Source organism: Phascolarctos cinereus, unplaced genomic scaffold (assembly GCF_003287225.1).
Source record: "Phascolarctos cinereus isolate Bilbo 61053 unplaced genomic scaffold, phaCin_HiC Scaffold_4;HRSCAF=312, whole genome shotgun sequence".
Lineage (NCBI taxonomy): Eukaryota > Metazoa > Chordata > Mammalia > Diprotodontia > Phascolarctidae > Phascolarctos > Phascolarctos cinereus.
Window position 1 is genome coordinate 323,240,595 of NW_027555847.1, and position 6,425 is coordinate 323,247,019.

The following is a 6,425-nucleotide window of genomic DNA, read 5'->3' on the forward strand; positions in this document are numbered from 1 at the left end:
GCTCATTTTACAGATGAGGAGACCGAAGTAAAAGGGGTTCAGTGACTTGCCCAGGGTCACACAGCTAGTAAATGTCTGAGGCCAGATTTGAACTCACGTCTTCCTGACTCCAGGGCCAGTGCTCTATCCACTGTGCCACCTCACTGCCTCCATATTGGGTAGTATCATATAGCAAATTTCCCAATTTTTGATAGTGGTTGTTTGGTTTTCTTCTTTCTTTTTGTAGACCAAATTAACTCATTGGTTCGTATATTTTATTTTTTCATTTTAATTTTTTAAAATAAAATCAGCTCGCAGTTTTATTTATTAGTTCAATGATTTTCTTACTTTCAAGTTTTTTAATCTCTCCTTTGATTTTCAGGATTTCCAATTTGGTATTTAATTGGGATACTTCATTTTACTTTTTGATCAAGTGTGCAATTTTCAGAGAGACTCATGTGGAATGATGAAGAAAGATGGGAATGTCAATTGGGATTGGCCCAATCAACCCTGGTGATCAATGGTGGTGACAGTCAGTTCATATTCTCATCACAATTGCAATTGGCAGCATTGGAGGCAGTTAGTTTTTACATGTACCTATTGAAATATCAAAGCATTATCACTATACTAATGGAGCTTATAATCCTATAGAACATATACAATAAATATCCATAAAACATATATGTAGTCATATAAGACAGGATATGATGATGTACTGAAATGAATGGTGTAGACAAGAAATGCCAAAGGGGTTATAGAAGAATCATCATGCTCTAGAATGGTTAAAAAAAAGGATTCCTGGAGGAGGTAGGGCATAAGTATGACCATCTCCATTACATGGCTTCTTTATTCTAGTCATCTTCTCTACTTCCTTCACCAAAACCCTAGACTCTGCTCTCTGGAACCAACCTAGGCTCTGATTGGTGATCTTTCACCTTAACTTGCTAGGCTCTAGACCCCTCCTTTACTTACTAGCCATCTTCACAGCATGTAACCCTGTATAACCTTCCCTACCTGCCCCCTGCACCTCCCCGCCTTGTCACCTCCATTTATTTGTTGTCATCTCCCATCAGAACATAAATTCCTTGAGGGTGGAGACTGTCTTGCTCACTTGTATCTCCTCATTTCTTAGCACCATGCCTGGAATATAGTCAACACTTGGTAAATCTACATATCTATTTATCCATCTATCTATTTATTTATCTATGTACCTATTTATCCATCTATCTTTTTCTATCTAACAGAGGGGTGGGATATAGATGGATCAATATGTTTTGCTTGCATAGGGAGTATATTTTCTTTTAAGATTGTTGCTTTTTACTTCTCTTCTTCTAAATTGTTCTTTACTTCTGTGTATTTGTATTCCCAATCGATTGTTCTCTCTTTTGCTTTCTTTGGTGAGACTGGCAGCTGCCAGTTTTCTTATTCTGCCCATTATTTTTGCCATGCATGCCATAATCTGCTTTCATAATTCTCATTTCCCTTTTGAACCACTTAAGAACAGCGTGTTGAGGTTTCTTGTTCTCCTCACATTCCATAGAGTCCTCTCTGTCTCATCAAATAATAGATCATTTTCCTTTGTTTTAGTATTTATTGATGCTTTCCCTGTTGATTTATCTGCTTATGTTCTTCCTGAAATCTTAGATAATTCCAGGTTGTTTTTTTTCTCTCCTGATTTTCCCCTATTCACTTTCTGACTACCCTCTGAGATTGTGGTTTCCTTGGATGATAGATTTCAAAGCGCCTTTCCTCATTCCACCCTGGGCAATTCAGAGCTCACCAGCTAAGTCTTTGCCCCAAGTGACTTTTGGGTGATCAGAACTGGCCCCAGCTAGATACCGTGCTCTTTACTTCCGTCTTAGTAGAGGGCGGCACAATGCTCCCCTTTCCCCTAATGGCCTCCTGTTCAGATATCCTCTGTTCCTTAGTTCTCTGGCCCAGCACTGGTGCTGGTGTGATGGAGTTTTCCACACCAAAAGAGGTAGATCAGAGTTTTACATCATTGGTGCTCCAAGGTTTCAGGCCAATAGAAGACTTTTGCTCCTAAAGGGCTGCACCTGCTGGCTGTTTGGTGTGGTCTGGGCAAACTTCTGCATTCTGGTGGGGGTCTCATGGTGCTGCAAAGAGGGGGAGGAGGTTGGGGCAGCTAAGTGGTGCAGTGGATAGAGCACCAGCCCTGGATTCAGGAGGGCCTGAGTTCAAATCTGGCCTCAGACACAGCTGTGTGACCCTTGGCAAGTCACTTAACCCCATTGCCTAGCCAAAAAAAAAAGGAGGGGGAGGGGACAAGGGTTTAGGAGTGGGTTTTGTTGTAAGCCTGTGTCTAGTCCATGGAAGACAGGGGAGCTGAGTGAGCTCAGGGTTAGTTCATGGGTTTTTAAAAAATTCTTTTGGATTCTGAGTGTTCTAGGCTATGGAGACGGCTGAAATTGCTTTATCTTTGGGGCATACTTTCTCTTTTGAAGAGATTTGATAGGTCATGGGGATTAGAGCAAATATCTAGTCTTCCATGTTGTTGCTTAAATGACCCAGAAGACCCCATTATGTGTTCTAGTACTACTCTATCAGAACAAGTCTTCCAGCCTCTCAAGATTGTAGTTTGTTGTCTATTAAATGAAGGAATTGGATTCAATGACCTTTTAGCTGCCAAGTTCTATGATTCTATGTGTTTATTCATTATGCTAGGTAACACAGGGGATACAGAAGGATTGTAAATTGCCTTGAGTGATTGTGTCATAATCTGGAAGGAAAATTGGGCATACAACATTACTTGAAAATTTGGGGTTGCAAGGCAAGCCCTAAATATAGAGGTTGATTAGTTCTTCTTAAGTACTATTTCTCTGAGACAGCTAGGTGATGTAGTGGATAGAGTACCGGGCCTGGAGTCAGGAAAACTCATCTTCCTGAGTTCAAATCTGGCCTCACTCACTGGCTGGCTGTGTGATACTGGGCAAGTCACTTCATCCTTTTGGCCTGTTTCCTTACCTGTAAGATAAGCTGCAGAAGGAAATGGCAAATCTCTCAAGTATCTGCCAAAAAATAAAATAAAATAAAATAAAACAAAAACTCAAGTGGGATCACGACTGAAATGATTGAACAACAAAAATGATTTCTCTACTTCGGCTAACTGTCACTAGGTTAACGTTGGTCTTTATTGGTACATAGACCCAATGATTTGGTTTTCCTCAGGATTAGATAACTAGGAACATCCCTTGCTGTTGTGAGAGATTAGTTGATAAGGAGAGATCCCTTTTAATTTCTCCTAGGAAAGACCTGTTTGGCCTGCTATTTCGAGATTATCAGTTTTTGTGTGTTTTTTCACATGTAGCTGATCAAAATATAGGCAAGTGATATCTTTCAGTCTGTATTACAGTTTTCCTGTGATGGTCTCTCTCCACTCAGGGCTTTCATCTGCAGTTTATAAACTGACACCTGTTAATCCTTTGTAGCTTCTATCTATGCAAGACAGACTTCTGAAAGCAGCCAAATCTTTTAAAACTCATCTGAAAACAACAGTATGGATATTAATTAGGGTTAACAGTGCTGTCTTCACAGGAAGGCAAAATGAATGCATGAGAAAATGAAAATATCTATTTCAAATAAAAATGTTTTGATTAAAAAAATCCCACACCCCTTTAAATCGGTGAAATCAAATATAATCTTATCATGATTTCCTGCTGCTTTTGTGGAAAATTATTTCCATAAACAATCAATTCCTTCATGATATGTCTACTGCATAGCTTATCAGTCCAGTTTTAATATCTCAACACAAACTAAGTACAATTGAATTCTTTCACATTAACTCATTCTTGTCCCTGCCCTGCCAGTTCTTTCTAGCTCTTTGGCCTTTTATTACTTACTTAAGCTCTCTGAACCTCAGCTTCCTTATCTGTAAAATGGGGATAATAGTACTTGCATTACTTACCTCACATTTGTAAGGGAATGTTTTGTAAACCTCAAGAGATAGATGCATGCGAATTATCATTGCCATGAAGCTAGGTGGTGAGACTGCCAGGCCTGGAATCAGGAGGACTCATCTTCCTGAGTTCAAGTCTAGCCTTGGATATTTAGTAGTTTTGTGACCCTGGCCTAGTCACTTAATTCTGTTTTCCTCAGTTTCCTTATCTGTAAAATGAGCTGGAGAAGGAAATGGCAAACCACTGCAGTATTTTTGCCATTAGACAAAACTGAAACAACAACAAAAAGGAATAGAGGAGAATATTATGAGATAAGGCTTAAATAGTTAGGGTGGTCCCAGGTTATGGAGGGCCTTGAATGACAAGACAAAGAATATGAGCTTTACTTGGTAAACAATAGAAAACTGCTGAAGATTCTTGGGTGGAAGAATGATTCACGGATTGGAAAGATTGTTTTGGTGGCAATAGAGTGGATAGATTGGAGCAGAGAGAGAATGGAGGAAGGTTGTTGTATGGGTGGTTGGCCTTCGTTCTGGAAGAGGACTGATGACATCAGGAAGGTGATACCATGACTTACAAGTGAATTGGATTTAAGTGAGGCAGAGCTGTGCAAAGTCACCAGCCTCACTTTTTCCTCCAGATGGAGGAAGGAAGACATGTAAGGTGGCTGCTAATCCAGGTAGATGGTAATGAAGGCTAGTGTTAAAACTTCTAGCTTTGGAAATAGAGGGAAGGTGATATATTTGAGAAGCTCTGGTAACTTGTTGGTTGTGAAAGGAGAGAGAAAGGGAAGAGTCAAAGACAACTCCAAGACTAATATAAGAGACTAGATGAATGCTGTTGCAACAGGAGGAGAGAGTGAATTGAGAAGGAGCAAATTTAGGAGCTAAGTCTGATTTCTAGACATGTTGAGTCTCAGATTCTGATAGGCTGATTTCCTAGGTGTAAGTGCTCACACTGAAAATTTAACAACCAGCTCTGCTGAGCAGGTAGGAACTGGCTTCGATGCACCCTTGGGTGTACGAATGTATAGACTCAATTTCAGGCAGTCAATTAGTTAATAACATTGTCTCAGCCCCTATGCATTCAGAGCACTATGTTGTAGGGAGGAGGAAGAAAGATTCTAGCTGCTGCTACATTGTCAGATCTGACAGCATAAGAAGAGAAGCAGAGTGACCTGGAGTAATGAAGACCTCAGTCCAAATCCCACCTGTGACACTCATTAAATGTTCACTTCAATACTCTGAGACTTAGTGTCCTTATGTGTAAAATACCTGTAGTCCCCTCCTCATCAGGGTTATTGTGAGGGACAAATGAGATAATGCATTTTAAAACTTCACATAAATGTCAGTTATTATTAATGCCTAGCCACTTTTCCTGTGAATTTTCCACATTATGACACATATATCTCTCTTTGTCTTTTCTCTATTTAGTGGGGCTGAGAGTGATTGGGAAGGAAGACTAGAGTCATTTTTTTTGCTGAGCTGTCTACGAGCCCCAAATCATTTTAATTTACAGGAGTGAAATCCCACCTGAATTGATGGAGCTTCTGTTGTAAGGGAAAAGTCAGGAGCTGAGGGATTTTGTTCAGAAACTTAAGTATAAGATAAAATAAATAATTTTCAGTATTTTTTCCCCAGGCTCAGCTGATTAGATCTGCCACCCTAGAAAGAAAACTAGCAAATGGGCGCAAAATCTCCTCGTTCTCTGTAGCAGCCATGCCTATACTAAGTGATAAAGCTGTAAAGAAGGAAGCATCAGATGATTTGCTTGTGACTTAGCAACAGAGCTATTTCCAGCATTTCAGAGGGCTTTGGGGAAGTAGGACCCCAGAGACGGATCCCTGTTGCTCCCTGTGTACCCTTAAACCAGATGTGAGATTTCATCACTATAGGAAACTCCCATTGAGGAAGCCTCCTCTACCAATGTGATGAATGCAAAAACAAACAAACAAACAAACAAACAAACAAACAAAACCCCCAAACAAAACAAAGCAAAAACTCAAAAGACAGAATTTCTGGGTAATTAAAAATCAATTTATTAATTAGGCTAGCTGGCAATCAATAAATTGATGGTTAGTGATTTCTCTTGCTAGCCAAAGAGACAAAACCATAGAGAGCCTGAAAGCCCTAAATATAAAAGGGAATGTCCTGGACAAGTGAAAAATCAACCCTGATTGGTGGACATTTAATGAGGAGGTTGGCTAGAGGTCTTCAGCTACTCCTGTTGAGAACTGGCTTGATTATGAGATTCAGTCACCTCCAGTGATTTGGACAGGGGAATCCATCTCCGTGCAGACCATTCTGGTTGGTTTTCTTCTTCATAAACTGGGTCACCCTAAACTCTAATGGAGGGGTACAAGGACAGGGGCTCTTTTCCCTGGGGTAATAACTGGGCCAGATTGGATTCTGGTTACTCTCTAAACAGAAGCTAGCTCTCTTAGTTGGGTGGGGTCCCGGTCAAGATCTAGGGACTTGTTCCTTGAGGGCTGTAATCTCATCAATCAGTCGGGGTGCTTCAGAGATTGCC